General features: G+C 57.1%; 1 long non-coding RNA gene across 1 annotated transcript; it reads right to left on the minus strand.

Annotated features, from left to right (window-relative positions):
* Nucleotides 1-11,776: 11,776 nt before the first annotated feature.
* LOC141192223 (uncharacterized) lies at nt 11,777-18,777 on the minus strand. Its single transcript, XR_012265860.1, has 3 exons — nt 18,715-18,777; nt 13,347-13,502; nt 11,777-13,248 (listed from the first exon to the last, which is right to left on the minus strand). It is a non-coding gene; the product is annotated as an uncharacterized lncRNA (long non-coding RNA).
* Nucleotides 18,778-20,304: the final 1,527 nt, after the last annotated feature.

A 20,304-nucleotide genomic window follows, 5' to 3' on the forward strand; every position in this document is an offset into this window, starting at 1 on the left:
TCAGGCCGGAGCCAGAGCAAGGTCAGGCCGGAGCCAGGGCGAGAGCAGGCCGAAGCAAAAGCAAGAGCAGGCCGGAGCCAAGGAGAGGGCAGGCCGGAGCCAAGGCGAGGGCAGGCCAGTGGCAGAGCCAGGGCAGGCCAGAGCCAGAGCGAGAGCAGGCCGGAGACAAGGTGAGGGCAGGCCAGAGACAGAACGAGAGCAGGCCAGTGCCAGAGCGAGGGCAGGCCGGAGCCAGAGAGAGAGCAGGCCGGAGTTAAGGCAAGGGCAGGCCAGAGCCAGAGAGAGAGCAGGCCGGAGCCAAGGCATGGGCAGGCCAGAACCAGAGAGAGAGCAGGCCAGAGCCAGGGTGAGGGCAGGCCAGAGCCAGAGAGAGAGCAGGCTGGAGCCAAGGCGAAGGCAGGCCAGAACAAGAGCGAGAGAGATCAGGCCAGAGTCAAGACGAGGGCAGGCCAGAGCCAGAGGAAGAGCAGGCCGGAGCCAAGGCATGGGCAGGCCAGAGCCAGAGAGAGAGCAGGCCGGAGTCAGGGCGAGGGCAGGCCAGAGCCAGAGCGAGAGCAGGTCGGAGGCAGGGCGAGAGCAGGCCGGAGCCAATGCGAGGTCTGGCCGAAGCCAGAGCAAGGGCAGGCCGGAGTCAGGGCGAGGGCAGGCCGGAGCCAGAGAGAGAGCAGGCTGGAGCCAAGGCGAAGGCAGACCAGATCAAGAGTGAGATAAGGCCAGAGTCAAGATGAGGGCAGGCCAGAGCCAGAGGAAGTGCAGGCCGGAGCCAAGGCATGGGCAGGCCAGAGCCAGAGAGAGAGCAGGCCGGAGACAGGGCGAGGGCAGGCCACAGCCAGAGCGAGAGCAGGTCGGAGGCAGGGCGAGAGCAGGCCGGAGCCAATGCGAGGGCTGGCCGGAGCCAGAGCAAGGGCAGGCCGGAGCCAGGGTGAGGGCAGGCCGGAACCAGGGCGAGGGCTGGCCGGAGCCAGGGTGAGGGCAGGCCGGAACCAGGGCAAGGGCAGGCCGGAACCAGGGCGAGGGCAGGCCAGAGCCAGGGCGAGGTCAGGCCGGAGCCAGGGTGAGGGCAGGCCGGAGCCAGGGCGAGGGCAGGCCGGAACCAGGGCGAGGGCAGGCCGGAACCAGGGCGAGGGCAGGCCAGAGCCAGGGCGAGAGCAGGAAAGAGCCAGGGAGAGAGCAGGCCGGAGCAAGAGCGAGAGCAGGTCGGAGCCAAGGCGAGAGCAGGCAAGAGCCAGAGCGAGAGCACGCCGGAACCAGGGCGCGGGCAGGACAGAGCCAGAGCGAGAGCAGGCCGGAGCCAGGGCAGGCTGGAGCCAGAGCGAGAGCAGGCCGGAGCCAGAGCGAGAGCAGGCCGGAGCCAGGGCGAGAGCAGGCCGAAGCCAGGGTGAGGGCAGGCCGGAGCCAGGGCGAGGGCAGGACGGAGCCAAGGTGAGGGCAGGCCAGAGCCAGAGCGAGGGCAGGCCAGAGACGGCGCGATAGAAGGCAAGAGTCAGAGCAGGCCGGAGCCAGGGCGAGGGCAGGCCAGAGACAGAGCAGGCCAAAGCCTGGGCGAGGGCAGGCCAGAGCCAGAGAGAGAGCAGGCCGGAGCCAGAGCGAGGGCAGGCCGGAGCTAGAGCGAGGGCAGGCCGGAGCCAGAGCGAGAGCAGGCCGGAGCCAGGGTGAGGGCAGGCCGGAGCCAGGGCGAGAGCATGACGGAGAAAAGGTGAGGGCAGGCCAGAGCCAGAGCGAGAGCAGGCCAGAGCCAGAACGAGATCAGGCCGGAGCCAGGGCGAGGGCAGGCCAGAGCCAAAACGAGAGCAGGCCAGATTCAGGGCGAGAGCAGGCCGAAGCCAAGGCAAGGGCAGGCCAGAGCGAGAGCAGACCGGAGCTAGAGCGAGAGCAGGAAGGAGCCAGAGCGAGAGCAGGCCGGAGCCAGGGCGAGGGCAGGCTAGAGCCAAAACGAGTGCAGGACAGAGCCAGGGCAAAGCCAGGCCGGAGACAGGGCGAGGGCAGGCCGGAGCCAGAGCGAGAGGAGGCCGGAGCCAGAGCGAGAGCAGGCTGGAGCCAGGGCGAGGGCAGGCTGGAGCCAGGGCGAGGGCAGGCCGGAGCCAAGGCGAGGGCAGGCCAGAGCCAGAGCGAGAGCAGGCCGGAGCAAAGGGCGAGGGCAGGCCAGAGCCAGAGCGAGGGCAGGCCAGAGACGGCGCGAGAGAAGGCAAGGGCCAGAGCAGGCCGGAGCCAGGGCGAGGGCAGGCCAGAGACAGAGCAGGCCAAAGCCTGGGCGAGGGCAGGACAGAGCCAGAGAGAGAGCAGGCTGGAGCCAGAGCGAGGGCAGGCCGGAGCTAGAGCGAGGGCAGGCCGGAGCCAGAGCGAGAGCAGGCCGGAGCCAGGGTGAGGGCAGGCCGGAGCCAGGGCGAGGGCAGGACGGAGCCAAGGTGAGGGCAGGCCAGAGCTAGAGCAAGAGCAGGCCAGAGCCAGAACGAGATCAGGCCGGAGCCAGGGCGAGGGCAGGCCAGAGCCAAAATGAGAGCAGGCCAGATTCAGGGCGAGAGCAGGCCGAAGCCAAGGCAAGGGCAGGCCAGAGCGAGAGCAGGCTGGAGCCAGAGCGAGAGCAGGAAGGAGCCAGAGCGAGAGCAGGAAGGAGCCAGAGCGAGAGCAGGCCGGAGCCAGGGCGAGGGCAGGCTAGAGCCAAAACGAGTGCAGGACAGAGCCAGGGCAAAGCCAGGCCGGAGCCAGGGCGAGGGCAGGCCGGAGCCAGGGCGAGGGCAGGCCGGAGCCAGAGCGAGAGGAGGCCGGAGCCAGAGCGAGAGCAGGCCGGAGCCAGAGCGAGAGCAGGCCGGAGCCAGGGCGAGGGCAGGCTGGAGCCAGGGCGAGGGCAGGCCGGAGCCAAGGCGAGGGCAGGCCAGAGCCAGAGCGAGAGCAGGCCGGAGCAAGGGCGAGGGCAGGCCAGAGCCAGAGCAGGCCAGAGACGGCGCGAGAGAAGGCAAGAGTCAGAGCAGGCCGGAGCCAGGGCGAGGGCAGGCCAGAGACAGAGCAGGCCAAAGCCTGGGCGAGGGCAGGCCAGAGCCAGAGCGAGAGCAGGCCGGAGCCAGAGCGAGGGCAGGCCTGAGCCAGAGCGAGGGAAGGCCGGAGCCAGAGCGAGGGAAGGCCGGAGCCAGAGCGAGGGAAGGCCGGAGCCAGAGCGAGAGCAGGCAGGAGTCAGGGTGAGAGCAGGCAGGAGTCAGGGTGAGGGCAGGCCAGAGCCAGGGCAGTACGGAGCCAAGGTGAGGGCAGGCCAGAGCCAGAGAAAGAGCAGGCCAGAGCCAGAACGAGATCAGGCCGGAGCCAGGGCGAGGGCAGGCTAGAGCCAAAACGAGAGCAGGCCAGATTTAGGGCGAGAGCAGGCCGAAGCCAAGGCGAGGGCAGGCCAGAGCCAGAGCAAGGTCATGCCGGAGCCAGGGCGAGAGCAGGCCGAAGCAAAAGCAAGAGCAGGCCGGAGCCAAGGAGAGGGCAGGCCGGAGCCAAGGCGAGGGCAGGCCAGTGGCAGAGCCAGGGCAGGGCAGAGCCAGAGCGAGAGCAGGCCGAAGACAAGGCGAGGGCAGGCCAGAGACAGAACGAGAGCAGGCCAGTGCCAGAGCGAGAGAATGCCGGAGCCAGGGCGAGGGCAGGCCAGAGCGAGACCAGGCCGGAGAGTGGGCGAGGGCAGTCCGGAGCTAGAGCGAGAGTAGGCCAGAGCCAGAGCAGGCCGGAGCCAAGGCGAGGGCTGGCCAGAGCCAGAGCCAGAGCAGGCCGGAGCCAAGGAGAGGGCAGGCCGGAGCCAAGGAGAGGGCAGGCCAGAGGCAGAGCCAGGGCAGCCCAAAGACAGAGCGAGAGCAGGCCAGAGACAAGGCGAGGGAAGGCCAAAGCAAGAACGTGACCAGGCTGGAGACAAGGTGAGGGCAGGCCAGAGCCAGAACGAGAGCAGGCCAGAGCCAGAGAGAGAGCAGGCCAGAGGCAGAGCGAGATCAGGCCGGAGCCAGGGCGAGGGAAGGACGGAGCCATAGCAAGGGCATGCCGGAGCCAGTTAGAAGGCAGGCCGGAGCCAGGGCGAGGGCAGGCCGGAGCCAGGGCGAGAGCAGGCCGGAGCCAGGGCGAGAGCAGGCCGGAGCCAGGGCGAGAGCAGGCCGAAGCCAGAGCAGGAGCTGGCCGGAGCCAAGGCGAGGGCAGGCCGGAGCCAGAGCAAGGTCAGGCCGGAGCCAGGGCGAGAGCAGGCCGAAGCAAAAGCAAGAGCAGGCCGGAGCCAAGGAGAGGGCAGGCCGGAGCCAAGGCGAGGGCAGGCCAGTGGCAGAGCCAGGGCAGGCCAGAGCCAGAGCGAGAGCAGGCCGGAGACAAGGCGAGGGCAGGCCAGAGACAGAACAAGAGCAGACCAGTGCCAGAGCGAGAGAATGCCGGAGCAAGGGCGAGGGCAGGCCGGAGCAAGGGCGAGGGCAGGCCAGAGCAAGACCAGGCCGGGGACAGGGCGAGGGCAGTCCGGAGCTAGAGCGAGAGTAGGCCGGAGCCAAGGCGAGGGCAGGCCGGAGCCAGAGTGAGAGCAGGCCGGAGCCAGGGCGAGGGCAGGCGGGAGACAGAGCGAGAGCAGGCCGGAGCCAGAGCGAGGGCAGGCCGGAGCCAGAGAGAGAGCAGGCCGGAGTTAAGGCAAGGGCAGGCCAGAGCCAGAGAGAGAGCAGGCCGGAGCCAAGGCATGGGCAGGCCAGAACCAGAGAGAGAGCAGGCCAGAGCCAGGGTGAGGGCAGGCCAGAGCCAGAGAGAGAGCAGGCTGGAGCCAAGGCGAAGGCAGGCCAGAACAAGAGCGAGAGAGATCAGGCCAGAGTCAAGACGAGGGCAGGCCAGAGCCAGAGGAAGAGCAGGCCGGAGCCAAGGCATGGGCAGGCCAGAGCCAGAGAGAGAGCAGGCCGGAGTCAGGGCGAGGGCAGGCCAGAGCGAGAGCAGGTCGGAGGCAGGGCGAGAGCAGGCCGGAGCCAATGCGAGGTCTGGCCGAAGCCAGAGCAAGGGCAGGCCGGAGTCAGGGCGAGGGCAGGCCGGAGCCAGAGAGAGAGCAGGCTGGAGCCAAGGCGAAGGCAGACCAGATCAAGAGTGAGATAAGGCCAGAGTCAAGATGAGGGCAGGCCAGAGCCAGAGGAAGTGCAGGCCGGAGCCAAGGCATGGGCAGGCCAGAGCCAGAGAGAGAGCAGGCCGGAGACAGGGCGAGGGCAGGCCACAGCCAGAGCGAAAGCAGGTCGGAGGCAGGGCGAGAGCAGGCCGGAGCCAATGCGAGGGCTGACCGGAGCCAGAGCAAGGGCAGGCCGGAGCCAGGGTGAGGGCAGGCCGGAACCAGGGCGAGGGCAGGCCGGAGCCAGGGTGAGGGCAGGCCGGAACCAGGGCGAGGGCAGGCCGGAACCAGGGCGAGGGCAGGCCAGAGCCAGGGCGAGGTCAGGCCGGAGCCAGGGCGAGGGCAGGCCGGAGCCAGGGTGAGGGCAGGCCGGAACCAGGGCGAGGGCAGGCCGGAACCAGGGCGAGGGCAGGCCAGAGCCAGGGCGAGAGCAGGAAAGAGCCAGGGAGAGAGCAGGCCAGAGCAAGAGCGAGAGCAGGTCGGAGCCAGGGCGAGAGCAGGCAAGAGCCAGAGCGAGAGCACGCCGGAACCAGGGCGCGGGCAGGACAGAGCCAGAGCGAGAGCAGGCCGGAGCCAGGGCAGGCTGGAGCCAGAGCGAGAGCAGGCCGGAGCCAGGGCGAGAGCAGGCCGAAGCCAGGGTGAGGGCAGGCCGGAGCCAGGGCGAGGGCAGGACGGAGCCAAGGTGAGGGCAGGCCAGAGCCAGAGCGAGGGCAGGCCAGAGACGGCGCGATAGAAGGCAAGAGTCAGAGCAGGCCGGAGCCAGGGCGAGGGCAGGCCAGAGACAGAGCAGGCCAAAGCCTGGGCGAGGGCAGGCCAGAGCCAGAGAGAGAGCAGGCCGGAGCCAGAGCGAGGGCAGGCCAGAGCTAGAGCGAGGGCAGGCCGGAGCCAGAGCGAGAGCAGGCCGGAGCCAGGGTGAGGGCAGGCCGGAGCCAGGGCGAGGGCAGGACGGAGCCAAGGTGAGGGCAGGCCAGAGCCAGAGCGAGAGCAGGCCAGAGCCAGAACGAGATCAGGCCGGAGCCAGGGCGAGGGCAGGCCAGAGCCAAAACGAGAGCAGGCCAGATTCAGGGCGAGAGCAGGCCGAAGCCAAGGCAAGGGCAGGCCAGAGCGAGAGCAGACCGGAGCCAGAGCGAGAGATGGAAGGAGCCAGAGCGAGAGCAGGCCGGAGCCAGGGCGAGGGCAGGCTAGAGCCAAAACGAGTGCAGGACAGAGCCAGGGCAAAGCCAGGCCGGAGCCAGGGCGAGGGCAGGCCGGAGCCAGAGCGAGAGGAGGCCGGAGCCAGAGCGAGAGCAGGCTGGAGCCAGGGCGAGGGCAGGCTGGAGCCAGGGCGAGGGCAGGCCGGAGCCAAGGCGAGGGCAGGCCAGAGCCAGAGCGAGAGCAGGCCGGAGCAAAGGGCGAGGGCAGGCCAGAGCCAGAGCGAGGGCAGGCCAGAGACGGCGCGAGAGAAGGCAAGAGCCAGAGCAGGCCGGAGCCAGGGCGAGGGCAGGCCAGAGACAGAGCAGGCCAAAGCCTGGGCAAGGGCAGGACAGAGCCAGAGAGAGAGCAGGCAGGAGCCAGAGCGAGGGCAGGCCGGAGCTAGAGCGAGGGCAGGCCGGAGCCAGAACGAGAGCAGACCGGAGCCAGGGTGAGGGCAGGCCGGAGCTAGGGCGAGGGCAGGACGGAGCCAAGGTGAGGGCAGGCCAGAGCGAGAGCAGGCCAGAGCCAGAACGAGATCAGGCCGGAGCCAGGGCGAGGGCAGGCCAGAGCCAAAACGAGAGGAGGCCAGATTCAGGGCGAGAGCAGGCCGAAGCCAAGGCAAGGGCAGGCCAGAGCGAGAGCAGGCCGGAGCCAGAGCGAGAGCAGGAAGGAGCCAGAGCGAGAGCAGGAAGGAGCCAGAGCGAGAGCAGGAAGGAGCCAGAGCGAGAGCAGGCCGGAGCCAGGGCGAGGGCAGGCTAGAGTCAAAACGAGTGCAGGACAGAGCCAGGGCAAAGCTAGGCCGGAGCCAGGGCGAGGGCAGGCCGGAGCCAGAGCGAGAGGAGGCCGGAGCCAGAGCGAGAGCAGGCCGGAGCCAGGGCAAGGGCAGGCTGGAGCCAGGGCGAGGGCAGGCCGGAGCCAAGGCGAGGGCAGGCCAGAGCCAGAGCGAGAGCAGGCCAGAGACGGCGCGAGAGAAGGCAAGAGTCAGAGCAGGCCGGAGCCAGGGCGAGGGCAGGCCAGAGACAGAGCAGGCCAAAGCCTGGGCGAGGGCAGGCCAGAGCGAGAGCAGGCCGGAGCCAGAGCGAGGGCAGGCCTGAGCCAGAGCGAGGGAAGGCCGGAGCCAGAGCGAGGGAAGGCCGGAGCCAGAGCGAGAGCAGGCAGGAGTCAGGGTGAGGGCAGGCCAGAGCCAGGGCGAGGGCAGTACGGAGCCAAGGTGAGGGCAGGCCAGAGCCAGAGCGAGAGCAGGCCAGAGCCAGAACGAGATCAGGCCGGAGCCAGGGCGAGGGCAGGCTAGAGCCAAAACGAGAGCAGGCCAGATTTAGGGCGAGAGCAGGCCGAAGCCAAGGCGAGGGCAGGCCAGAGCCAGAGCAAGGTCAGGCCGGAGCCAGGGCGAGAGCAGGCCGAAGCAAAAGCAAGAGCAGGCCGGAGCCAAGGAGAGGGCAGGCCGGAGCCAAGGCGAGGGCAGGCCAGTGGCAGAGCCAGGTCAGGCCGGAGCCAGGGCGAGAGCAGGCCGAAGCAAAAGCAAGAGCAGGCCGGAGCCAAGGAGAGGGCAGGCCGGAGCCAGGGCGAGGGCAGGCTGGAGCCAGGGCGAGGGCAGGCCGGAGCCAAGGCGAGGGCAGGCCAGAGCCAGAGCGAGAGCAGGCCGGAGCAAAGGGCGAGGGCAGGCCAGAGCCAGAGCGAGGGCAGGCCAGAGACGGCGCGAGAGAAGGCAAGAGCCAGAGCAGGCCGGAGCCAGGGCGAGGGCAGGCCAGAGACAGAGCAGGCCAAAGCCTGGGCAAGGGCAGGACAGAGCCAGAGAGAGAGCAGGCAGGAGCCAGAGCGAGGGCAGGCCGGAGCTAGAGCGAGGGCAGGCCGGAGCCAGAACGAGAGCAGACCGGAGCCAGGGTGAGGGCAGGCCGGAGCTAGGGCGAGGGCAGGACGGAGCCAAGGTGAGGGCAGGCCAGAGCGAGAGCAGGCCAGAGCCAGAACGAGATCAGGCCGGAGCCAGGGCGAGGGCAGGCCAGAGCCAAAACGAGAGGAGGCCAGATTCAGGGCGAGAGCAGGCCGAAGCCAAGGCAAGGGCAGGCCAGAGCGAGAGCAGGCCGGAGCCAGAGCGAGAGCAGGAAGGAGCCAGAGCGAGAGCAGGAAGGAGCCAGAGCGAGAGCAGGAAGGAGCCAGAGCGAGAGCAGGCCGGAGCCAGGGCGAGGGCAGGCTAGAGTCAAAACGAGTGCAGGACAGAGCCAGGGCAAAGCTAGGCCGGAGCCAGGGCGAGGGCAGGCCGGAGCCAGAGCGAGAGGAGGCCGGAGCCAGAGCGAGAGCAGGCCGGAGCCAGGGCAAGGGCAGGCTGGAGCCAGGGCGAGGGCAGGCCGGAGCCAAGGCGAGGGCAGGCCAGAGCCAGAGCGAGAGCAGGCCAGAGACGGCGCGAGAGAAGGCAAGAGTCAGAGCAGGCCGGAGCCAGGGCGAGGGCAGGCCAGAGACAGAGCAGGCCAAAGCCTGGGCGAGGGCAGGCCAGAGCGAGAGCAGGCCGGAGCCAGAGCGAGGGCAGGCCTGAGCCAGAGCGAGGGAAGGCCGGAGCCAGAGCGAGGGAAGGCCGGAGCCAGAGCGAGAGCAGGCAGGAGTCAGGGTGAGGGCAGGCCAGAGCCAGGGCGAGGGCAGTACGGAGCCAAGGTGAGGGCAGGCCAGAGCCAGAGCGAGAGCAGGCCAGAGCCAGAACGAGATCAGGCCGGAGCCAGGGCGAGGGCAGGCTAGAGCCAAAACGAGAGCAGGCCAGATTTAGGGCGAGAGCAGGCCGAAGCCAAGGCGAGGGCAGGCCAGAGCCAGAGCAAGGTCAGGCCGGAGCCAGGGCGAGAGCAGGCCGAAGCAAAAGCAAGAGCAGGCCGGAGCCAAGGAGAGGGCAGGCCGGAGCCAAGGCGAGGGCAGGCCAGTGGCAGAGCCAGGGCAGGGCAGAGCCAGAGCGAGAGCAGGCCGAAGACAAGGCGAGGGCAGGCCAGAGACAGAACGAGAGCAGGCCAGTGCCAGAGCGAGAGAATGCCGGAGCCAGGGCGAGGGCAGGCCAGAGCGAGACCAGGCCGGAGAATGGGCGAGGGCAGTCCGGAGCTAGAGCGAGAGTAGGCCAGAGCCAGAGCAGGCCGGAGCCAAGGCGAGGGCAGGCCGGAGCCAGAGTGAGAGCAGGCCGGAGCCAGGGCGAGGGCAGGCCAGAGCGAGAGCAGGCCGGAGCCAGAGCGAGAGCAGGAAGGAGCCAGAGCGAGAGCAGGAAGGAGCCAGAGCGAGAGCAGGCCGGAGCCAGGGCGAGGGCAGGCTAGAGCCAAACCGAGAGCAGGCCAGATTCAGGGCGAGAGCAGGCCGAAGCCAAGGCAAGGGCAGGCCCGACCCAGAGCGAGAGCAGGGCGGAGCCAGAGTGAGAGCAGGCCGGAACCAGGGCGAGAGTAGGCCGGAGCCAAGGCGAGGGCAGGCCAGAGCCAGTGCGAGACCAGGCCGGAGCCAGAGCGAGAGCAGGACAGAGCCAGAGCGAGAGCAGGACAGAGCCAGAGCGAGAGCAGGACAGAGCCAGGGCAAAGCCAGGCCAGAGCCAGAGCGAGAGCAGGCCGCAGCCAGGATATTTCAAAGCAAGCAGACCTCTAATATGGGCCATAGAAGTATGTATAGATTTACATTTCTATAACCTTTATGCCCATATTAGAGGTCTGATAAGTCCTAGGGAGTGACAGATTCCCTTTAAAGCTTGTGTCGTGGTTGGCCTCTAGCCCGGTGTCTCATGTGTTGGGTTTGCCCACTCCGGGTCCTCCTGAAGGAGGAAGTAGGATTTCTCTTTTTATTTTGTGCTTTTGGCTTCTTGCCCAGTGATAGGGGCGGATCTCATCCTCTCAGGCATAGCCCAACCCTAACCCTAGCCCTAACCCTAACCCTAGAGTTTATATTTTACGCCGTTTAGACAACTTTATTCTTCGAGTCAGTGCGATTACAGCGATACCAGAATCATATCGGGTTCTTATGATTGACAGCTGTCACACACTAAAAGACGCATTTTTTCGTAAAATCTAGTTTTTGCATCGCCATATTTTGAGAGCTATAATTTTTCCATATTTTGGCCGACAGAGTCATGTGACGTCTTGTTTTATGCGGGATGAGTTGACGTTTTTATTGGTGCCATTTTCAGGCACGTGACATATTTTGATCGCTCTCTATTCCGATTAATGGGAGGCAGAATAATAAAAAACCAACAATTCAGGAATTGTTTTTTGTTTTGCTTTTTATGCTGTTCCGCGTGTGGTAAAATTGATAAGGTAGCTTTATTCTTCGGGTCAGTAGGTTTACAGCGGTACCACATTTATATCGATTTTCTATGTTTTGGCGCTTTTACACAATAAAAGCTATTTTATAGAAAAAATATTTTTTTTTGCATCGCTTTATTCTGAGAGCTATAACTTTTTTATTTTTCGGCTGATGGAGCAGTATGGCGGCTTGTTTTTTGCGGGACAAGATGACGTTTTCAGTGGTATGATTATTATTTACATTCGTCTTTTTGATCGCGTGTTATTCCATTTTTTGTTTGGCGGTATGATGATAAAGCATTGTTTTTTGCTTCATTTTTTATTTATTTTTTTTACCATGTTCACTGAAGGGGCTAAATAGTGGGACAGTTTTATAGGTCAGGTCATTCCGGACGCGGCGATACCAAATTTGTGTACTTTTATTGTTTTTTTTTTCATAATAATATTTATTGATGGGTACATTATATTTTTATTTTTGGTGGATTATTTTTTTTTATTTATTTTTTTTATTTTCTTCACTTTCTGACACTTTTTTTACTTTTATTCTTTGTCCCACTATGGGACTTTCACTTTTTTTATTCTGATCGCCTGTATAGCATAGGGATGGAGCACCAGCCCTGTGCTATACAGGCTGTCAGCGCTGCAAATGCAGAAGATACTTTGGTCATGCACTGCGCATGCCAAAATATCTTCCTGCTGTCTGGTGACCCAGATGTTGTCATGACGACATTGGGTCGTCATGGCAACATCCAGGAAACCGCGGCAGACATCGCTGGACGCCGGCAGGAGAGGTGAGTATCCCGATCACCTCCCCTTGCCCCCGCAATGCTGCGACAATCGGCTGAAACCCGGCGGCGATCGAGCCCACACAGCCTGTGTGCGGGCACGATCGCAAAGACGTACTAATACGTATCAGGCTCTTAAGTCCCATGGCGCAGATACGTATTAGTACGTCTTGAGCTTTAAAGGGGTTAAACTACAACTCCAATGTCAGCCCCTAATTCAATAGGAACCAAAGATCTGAGAACAGAGAATGATAATAAAATAATTTGTCCACATAAATGGCAAAACTACCCAAAAATGGAGCCCCATAAAGATGTCCCAACTTGACCTCCCCCACCCACCTAATATCAACTGATCGTCAGCAATTTCTCATTTAGACAAGGGGTTGTCCTGAAAATGTCTTATTACAGAGTGTTCCCGGCAATCCATGATAAATCCGGTGGATACATTATAAGTATACCAAAGCTTAAAAGTAAAGAGCTACTTACCTGGACTCGTCCTCTTCCAGCTGTCAGGTTATAGTGACACAAGATGGCAGCAGTGTAGAAATTTATACATTCTATTCCAATTGTGATGTCTATGATGTCATGTGCCTTGTGATGTCATAATAGCTATCACTGTCATTTCAAATTTACAACCGCAAGAAAAAGTTGATTTCATGGTTTAAGAAAAAATATGGTGGGTAATTGCAGCCTGTGATTATTTTACATATTGTTATTAATATTTGTCATGTCCTTCACTGCAGCCTCCTGCACTGCTTTTTATATACTGCTTATTTTAATAATGGACAATTCACAAGCCCTGCATGTAGAATATATAGTTAATGGCCTCTGTTGAATGACTAGATGCCTATTAGAGCAATAAGATATACTCTATGTCTACAATCTTTTGGCTGAGTCTAAGGGCTCATACTCATCTGCGTTTAAATCACACGAGTGCAATCTGATAAAAAAAATTGGATTGCACTCTGACTCTTGTTATTGAATGATTATGTGTTCATCTGTGATTTTTTTTTTCCCAGCTCGGATCGAACGGAGACAAAAAAATCACAGCATGCTGCAAGTGGCTGCATATATCAGACGAGACTCGCCAATGCAACTCAATGTGTGCGAGAAAAAAAAAGCACAGCAAACGGACCATGCTTATGCCATCCATATAGCGTCCATATAATACGCATCTATGTAACACCTTTCAGTGACTGTGGCGGCATCTCAGCACACAAATTCTGTATCTCAGATCTTTGTCTGGCCTTGTCTTCTGTGTTTTGGCCATCATGCCAACAAGACAAGGGTGATTGGGGCAAGAGACATGCTGGTGAGGGGGTTGTTGGCAGCCGTGATGCTGGTAATGGAGGTGGCTGCCAAGATGCTGGCACTGAAGGTGGCTGCCGTGATGGTGCCACTGTAGTTGGTGGTGGTTGCTGTGATGCTGTGACTGGAGGTGGTGGTGATGGCTGCTGTGATGCTGGTACTGGAGGTGGTGGTGATTGCCGTGATGCTGGCACTGGAGGTGGTGGCTGCTGTGATGGTGGGTCTGCTGAGTGCCCTTCTTGGGGGGTCTAATGACCGGGTTTGGTTGTCCTCAGAAAGTTGCCACCTTTCAAGGAATTAAAAGATGGCCATCGGTGAATTTGGTGGCGCAGCGGCAGACAAAACAATTTGGAGGGCAGCCCTGGTCTGGAGCCTCAATAAAAAGGGAACGTGCCTGAAATAACGGGCCAGGCTTAGACAAAAACTCTCATCATCATCACTCACAGGTATTCCCATGTCACGTACGCCAGTGATGGTGGGGCGGTAGCGATGCTGGCTTATTGGTGCATGAGGGGAGGTGTCGAGGGGCTGTGGTGTACTGGTGCTCTCCGCAGGCTCTTCTTCTTTCTGGCTCCCAGCTCCGGCCTCCATTTCAGATTCCTCTCTGGCTTCCAGCACCTCCGGGCTACAGGTATTTCCCTTTTTGGTCCAGTCAGATCTGTAAGGTCAGGGATGACAGAGAAAAAAGCATTTTTAATATGCAAAATAATAATCAAACCATTACAACAAATAAAACTGAAAAAGATAGCCACTTACGGGTGAAAATCTAGGACTAGGGACAAAAACTGGAACCGGTCATAATATAGGTATGGCCTTTCTTTTTAAGAGCCACATCACCACTCTTCCTACCCTGTTGTCGCTCGCGGCGGCACTGGTCCCGGCAACTGCTCCATAATCTTGTCACTACACCCACTGGAAAGAAAAGTGGAAGAGATTATATACAATTTTTATAGGTAAAGGATGCTGTATGTAATAACATGTATAGTGTGTATTCTAATATCACTGCTAGCAGGGGCTGGCTGGCAAATTTTAGCCTGGGGGCAAGCACACAGCAGTGGTCCATGAGTAGCGGCCCATCCTTAAAGGTCGTTTTCCCACAAACAATAATATATTTTAATCAATAGGTTTTGGAGTAATAATAATTTCCACAATTGGATGTGATATAATAATGTCCCTGTGCTGAGATAATCTTATAAATGTGCCCCTGCTGTGTACTGTGTAATGGCTGTGTCTGACCATGCAGGAACATGGTCTGATCATACCACATCTCCTGGGCAGGGGGGGAGAAAAAGAGGATACAGGCAGGATAGCAGGGGATCACAGAGGATTCTTTTTGTGAGTAAAACATTTCAATGCCTGTTTTTAAACAATATTTTAGCTCAAAGAAAGACTCAGCTGTGATCCCCTGCTGTAATGTATATATACTCTCTTTATATATAGATGATTAGCGTGCACACAGTCTGTAGGTCAAGGTGCAGGTACACGGGATGTGGAATCCCCAGAATCGGCGTAGATTAAATCACCGCACATTCTAGTTTCATGATGCAAACTAAAGTCTATTTGAAGACATGCAATAAGACACATTTAAGGTGCAGGGAATAATGCAACAGTAAATGAACGTTTTGACCCATCGTTTGCATCTTGAAACTAGAGTGTGCAGTGATTTAATCGATGCTATATACTCTTTTTCTCCCCCCCTGCCCAGGAGATGTGGTATGATCAGACCATGTTCCTGCACAGTCAGACACAGCCATTACACAGTACACAGCAGGGGCACATTTATAACATTATCTCAGCACAGGGACATTTTATTTAAACACATCCAATTGTGGAAGTTATTATTATTCCAAGATCTATTGATTAAAATGTACTTTTGTTTGCAGAAAACCCCTTCAACATGTTTATTACCAGCTGCTTCATAGGCTATATTCACACAAACGTATTGTCTAAGTGCTGCCCGTGGAGAAAAATGACAGCACTTGGTCCAGTTCAGGTGAGCATTTAAAACTGGTAATACATAAGCATAATATGTACAATGTCTGACCACTACAAAACGGATTTAGGTTGTTAGAGGTGTAATGCAAGTAATCCAAGGTACGCTGTGCTTTTCTACACTCCTAAACAGAGTAAGGCTAAGTGCCCACAATGCAGAAATGCTGAGAATTTTTCCAGAGCGTTTCTGCATCTCCCTGGCAGAAAAAACGCATGCGGATTCTATGAGTTTTCCTGCCAGGGACAAGCAGAAGTGAAGCGCTCTTCACATGCATTTCCGCATGCGGGTTGTCAAGAGCTTTGCAAGCGATTTTAGCATCACTTGGAAAGTGCTTGACAACTTGGTCACACTATATAAATCCATGCAACCGGTATGGATTTATATAGTGTGACCGTAAAAGAAAGGTAAAAAAGAAATATTATACTTACCTTCTGACGGCCCCTGGTCTCCTTATCCGATGCGTCCGGTTTTCCCGGTGTCTCACGGTTGTGTAAAAGGACCTGCCATGACGTAATTTAGTCATGTGACGGGTCAAGAAACCGCCGACGTCCTTTTAGACCATCATGAGCTGCCAGGAAGCCAGGACGCATCGCTATGGAGACCGGGGGCCATCAGAAGGTAAGTATAATGTATATTTTTTATTTTAATTCTTTTTTTTTACAGGTACTATGGTACCCGGGTCTGGAGGAGAGTCTCTTCTTCTCCAAATCCGGGTACCATCCGCACACTGAATCGCTAAATATCCGCATGTGCACATGTAGTCATGCGGATATTATGCAATTCAATGCAAGTCAAAGGCGGCGAAAACGCTGCGATTACACAAAATAATTGGTAGTGCGGCGGATTTTTCCGCATTGATAATCCGCAGCGGAAATTTCCGCAGCATGTGCACAGCAGATGCGGATTATCATTGGGGAACATAGCAGACCTTCTACCAAGCGTTTTTTAAGCGTTTCTGCAGCGGAATTGCCGTTGCGGAAACTCTTAAAAAACGCATAGTGGGCACACAGCCTAAAGGTGGCCACACATAAGCACAGGTCTGCCAGATAGATACCTAGGAATTATTATTTTGTTTATTATTTCCTACATACTTGATTGAGCAAGTCATTAATGTAAAAGTCAACTCCACATTATAGTATATGATGTACGAGTCACTAATTATCATGTGTGTCCCATCTGATGTCTGTGCACACAGTGAACATATTATACCACATACAATACAATATACATAGGAGAATATATGACTGATATATAGAGATGAGCAACTTCATTTGCAGGACCCTGATCCAATGGTCAGATGAATATTCAGTGGCTGCTGGATAGGAGCCCTGACAGCCTCCTACCTGACACCATTCTCTTTCTCTGCCTTTGATTTGTAGCCAGGCACAATGTCATGTATGTGTCACGCCAAAAAGATGACATCATGCAAAGACTATAATCAAAAGAGGAGTCAGAGATGCCGGCAGGCAGGAGGAGGCTCGCGGGGCTCTGGTCTGGTGGCCACAGACTACTGACGGGACTGTTTGACCAGTGTCCTGCGAATCAATTTGCTCATCTGTACTGGAATAAGATATATTATGACTACATACATCAGATATTACATACAGAATAGCATGTGACAGTTATATACCACACTATGAGCACAGACATCAGATATTACACCAGTGACATATTATCCTCTGTATAACATTGGATGCCTGTATCAAAGTCCATCACATCCAGTATACAGCATAATATGTGATGGTAAGCGATATACTGGGATACAGACATCACATATTCATACCTCTCAACTTTTGAAGAACAGAAAGAGGGACAGAAAGGTGCTATGCGCGGCAAATTTTGGCCTCGCCCCTGGTCACACCCCAATCCACGCCCATTTACCATTATCTTTCTCGCCCGGCAGGAGTTGTCAGAGGGGCGCTGGTAGTGAGGGAAATTCAGCAGACGGCCGAGACTGCAAGGCCCAGACCCAAATCCAGGACTGTCCACTGTATCCAGGGCAGCTGGGACTAGAGATGAGCAGATGGATTCCGGGGCCTCCAGTCGGGCGTCCAGGTCAGTGCTACCTGGCGGCTGGACTGGAGGCCATGAGTCTCTTATCTTCCGGGGCAGTGCGGCCTCATCTGTGAGTCCTGCTCATCTCTTGTTGGGACCTGAGGGTTATTTTTTGTTCCCTCATTCACAGTCGGAGCCGCCAGAACTTTCTCATCTTTATGTAGATTCATTATACGACATCTGGCTTTCTTGTGGTGGCTCTTACTGTATATTGGGGGCTATGCGAGGGCTCATACCGTAGGTAGGGGTGGTGTGTGCTAATACTGTATGTACGGGGTTGTGTGGGGGCTCATACTGTATATAGGGGGATGTCAGCATACTTAAAACAGCTCAATATTAAGTGATAATATAAATATACAAAAAATATATCATTAATAAGTTAATATTAATATTGAGCTGAATTAATTTGAACCTATTGGTTCGGGCTCCACAACAATCACGGTCTCTCACGTGGCCCCTTGGGAAAATTAATCTCCCACCCCTGCCTATTTCAAAGCGCTATGTTAAAAATCACACAGACATCATACACACAGCGGGCACAACCATCACACAGACATCATACACACAGCGGGCACAACCATCACACAGACATCATACACACAGCGGGCACAACCATCACACAGACATCATACACACAGCGAGCACAACCATCACACAGACATCAGACACACAGCGGGCACAACCATCACACAGACATCACACACACAGCGGGCACAACCATCACACGGACATCATACACACAGCGGGCACAACCATCACACAGACATCATACACACAGCGGGCACAACCATCACACAGACATCACACACACAGCGGGCACAACCATCACACAGACATCATACACACAGCGGGCACAACCATCACACAGACATCACACACACAGCGGGCACAACCATCACACAGACATCACACACACAGCGGGCACAACCATCACACAGACATCATACACACAGCGGGCACAACCATCACACAGACATCACACACACAGCGGGCACAACCATCACACAGACATCACACACACAGCGGGCACAACCATCACACAGACATCATACACACAGCGGGCACAACCATCACACGGACATCATATACACAGCGGGCACAACCATCACACGGACATCATACAAACAGCGGGCACAACCATCACACGGACATCATACACACAGCGGGCACAACCATCACACGGACATCATACACACAGCGGGCACAACCATCACACGGACATCATACACACAGCGGGCACAACCATCACACGGACATCATATACACAGCGGGCACAACCATCACACGGACATCATACACACAGCGGGCACAACCATCACACAGACATCATACACACAGCGGGCACAACCATCACACAGACATCATACACACAGCAGGCACAACCATCACACAGACATCATACACACAGCGGGCACAACCATCATACAGACATCATACACACAGCGGGCACAACCATCACACAGACATCATACACACAGCGGGCACAACCATCACACAGACATCATACACACAGCGGGCACAACCATCACACAGACATCATACACACAGCGGGCACAACCATCACACAGACATCATACACACAGCGGGTACAACCATCATACAGACATCATAAACACAGCGGGCACAACCATCACACAGACAGCGGGCACAACCATCACACACACAGCGGGCACAACCATCACACGGACATCACACACACAGCGGGCACAACCATCACACAGACATCATACACACAGCGGGCACAACCATCACACAGACATCATACACACAGCGGGCACAACCATCACACAGACATCACACACACAGCGGGCACAACCATCACACGGACATCATACACACAGCGGGCACAACCATCACACAGACATCATACACACAGCGGGCACAACATGACATGTATATATTCCCTTCTTCTCCATCATGTCTCCAGTGGCAGTGGTGGGGCCTGGTGTTTGCAATCAGCAGCAGAGTATGGGCTGTACGCAGGAGAGCTGTCAGCCCTGCAGTGTCCCTAAATCCCCTTCCCATCCTGTAATAACAGCAGCCACAGATGGGAGAGGCTGCGGGTCTCCCCCTCACCTCAGGACCGCACCTTGTTGTCATGTCCTCCGCAGACTTGGCCCCGCCCCCTGACCCCTCACCTCCTCATGCTGTGCGGTCTCTGCACAGTAGAATTCCTCTGCCCTGATGCCGGGGAGGAGCAGAGAGCGGGAGGCGGAGCTACAAGGGGTCACACACAGCATGGAAAGCCTGCGTGTCTGGAGGAAAAGCCCAGTGCCCAGCAGCGCCCCTGCCGGGAGAAGAGCTGAGCCGGGCCGGGACTGAGCCCTCAAATCGGGACAGGCCCAGGGAATAGGGGAGGCTTGTTAGCTCTGGATATTATACCCGCCTCCTATTATCCTGTATATAATATGGGATGTCTGGGCCTATAGTATATATATTATACCACCTACAGGCTAATATGTAACTAGTGCACATTACACCTTGAGTACAGCCATTAGATATTACACCAGTCACTTCTTCTCCTCTGCACCATCTGATGTCTGTGCACAGTATATGACATCCAGTATACAGGAGAATATGTGATGGGATATAGGACATACTGTTATACAGACATCAGATGCTATATACTGGATAATAAATGATGGTATATATCAGGGGTGGGCAATTCATTTTCCAGAGGGGCCACATGAGAGAACGTAACTGTTGTGGGGGCCTGAACCAATAGGCTGAAAGGCTGAAATTAGTTCTGCTCAATATTAATATTAACTACAATTAATATAAAATAATATTTATATCACTTAATATTGAGCAGAATTAAGTATGCCAACATCCCCCTATATACCGTATGAGCCCCCACAGAGCCCCCCGTATACAGTATGAGCCCACACACAGCCTCCCTATATACCATATGAGCACACACATAGCCCCCTGTATACAGTATGAGCCCCCACACAGCTCCCCTATATACCATATGAGCACACACACAGCCCCCTGTATACAGTATGAGCCCCCACACAGCTCCCCTATATACCATATGAGCACACACATAGCCCCCTGTATACAGTATGAGCCCCCACACAGCCCCCCTATATACCATATGAGCACACACATAGCCCCCTGTATACAGTATGAGCACCCACACAACTCCCCTATATACCATATGAGCACACACATAGCCCCCTGTATACAGTATGAGCCCACACACAGCCCCCCTATATACCATATGAGCACACACATAGCCCCTTGTATACAGTATGAGCCCCCACACAGCCCCCCTATATACCATATGAGCACACACACAGCCCCCCTATATACCATATAAGCACACACACAGCCCCCTGTATACAGTATGAGCCCACACACAGCCCCCCTATATACCATATGAGCACACACACAGCCCCCTGTATACAGTATGAGCCCCCACACAGCTCCCTATTTATTTATTTATTTTACTAACCATATTTTGCAGATTATAAAATGCACCGTATCATAAGACGCACCCCAAATTTTGGTGAGAAAAATAGGAAAAAAATGTTTTTAATAAAATGGTGGTGCTTCTTATAGTCTGCTTTTACGGTAGATTACCCAGGGAAGGGGGCTGCTGTGGTGGAGCAGAGTCGCTGCTCCAGGAAGCTGGCAGCGGCAGGAGTGGGGTGATGCTGTGGA

Source organism: Phyllobates terribilis, unplaced genomic scaffold (assembly GCF_046119375.1).
Source record: "Phyllobates terribilis strain yellow unplaced genomic scaffold, ASM4611937v1 Scaffold_55__1_contigs__length_8800988, whole genome shotgun sequence".
In the NCBI taxonomy this organism is placed as follows: Eukaryota; Metazoa; Chordata; class Amphibia; order Anura; family Dendrobatidae; genus Phyllobates; species Phyllobates terribilis.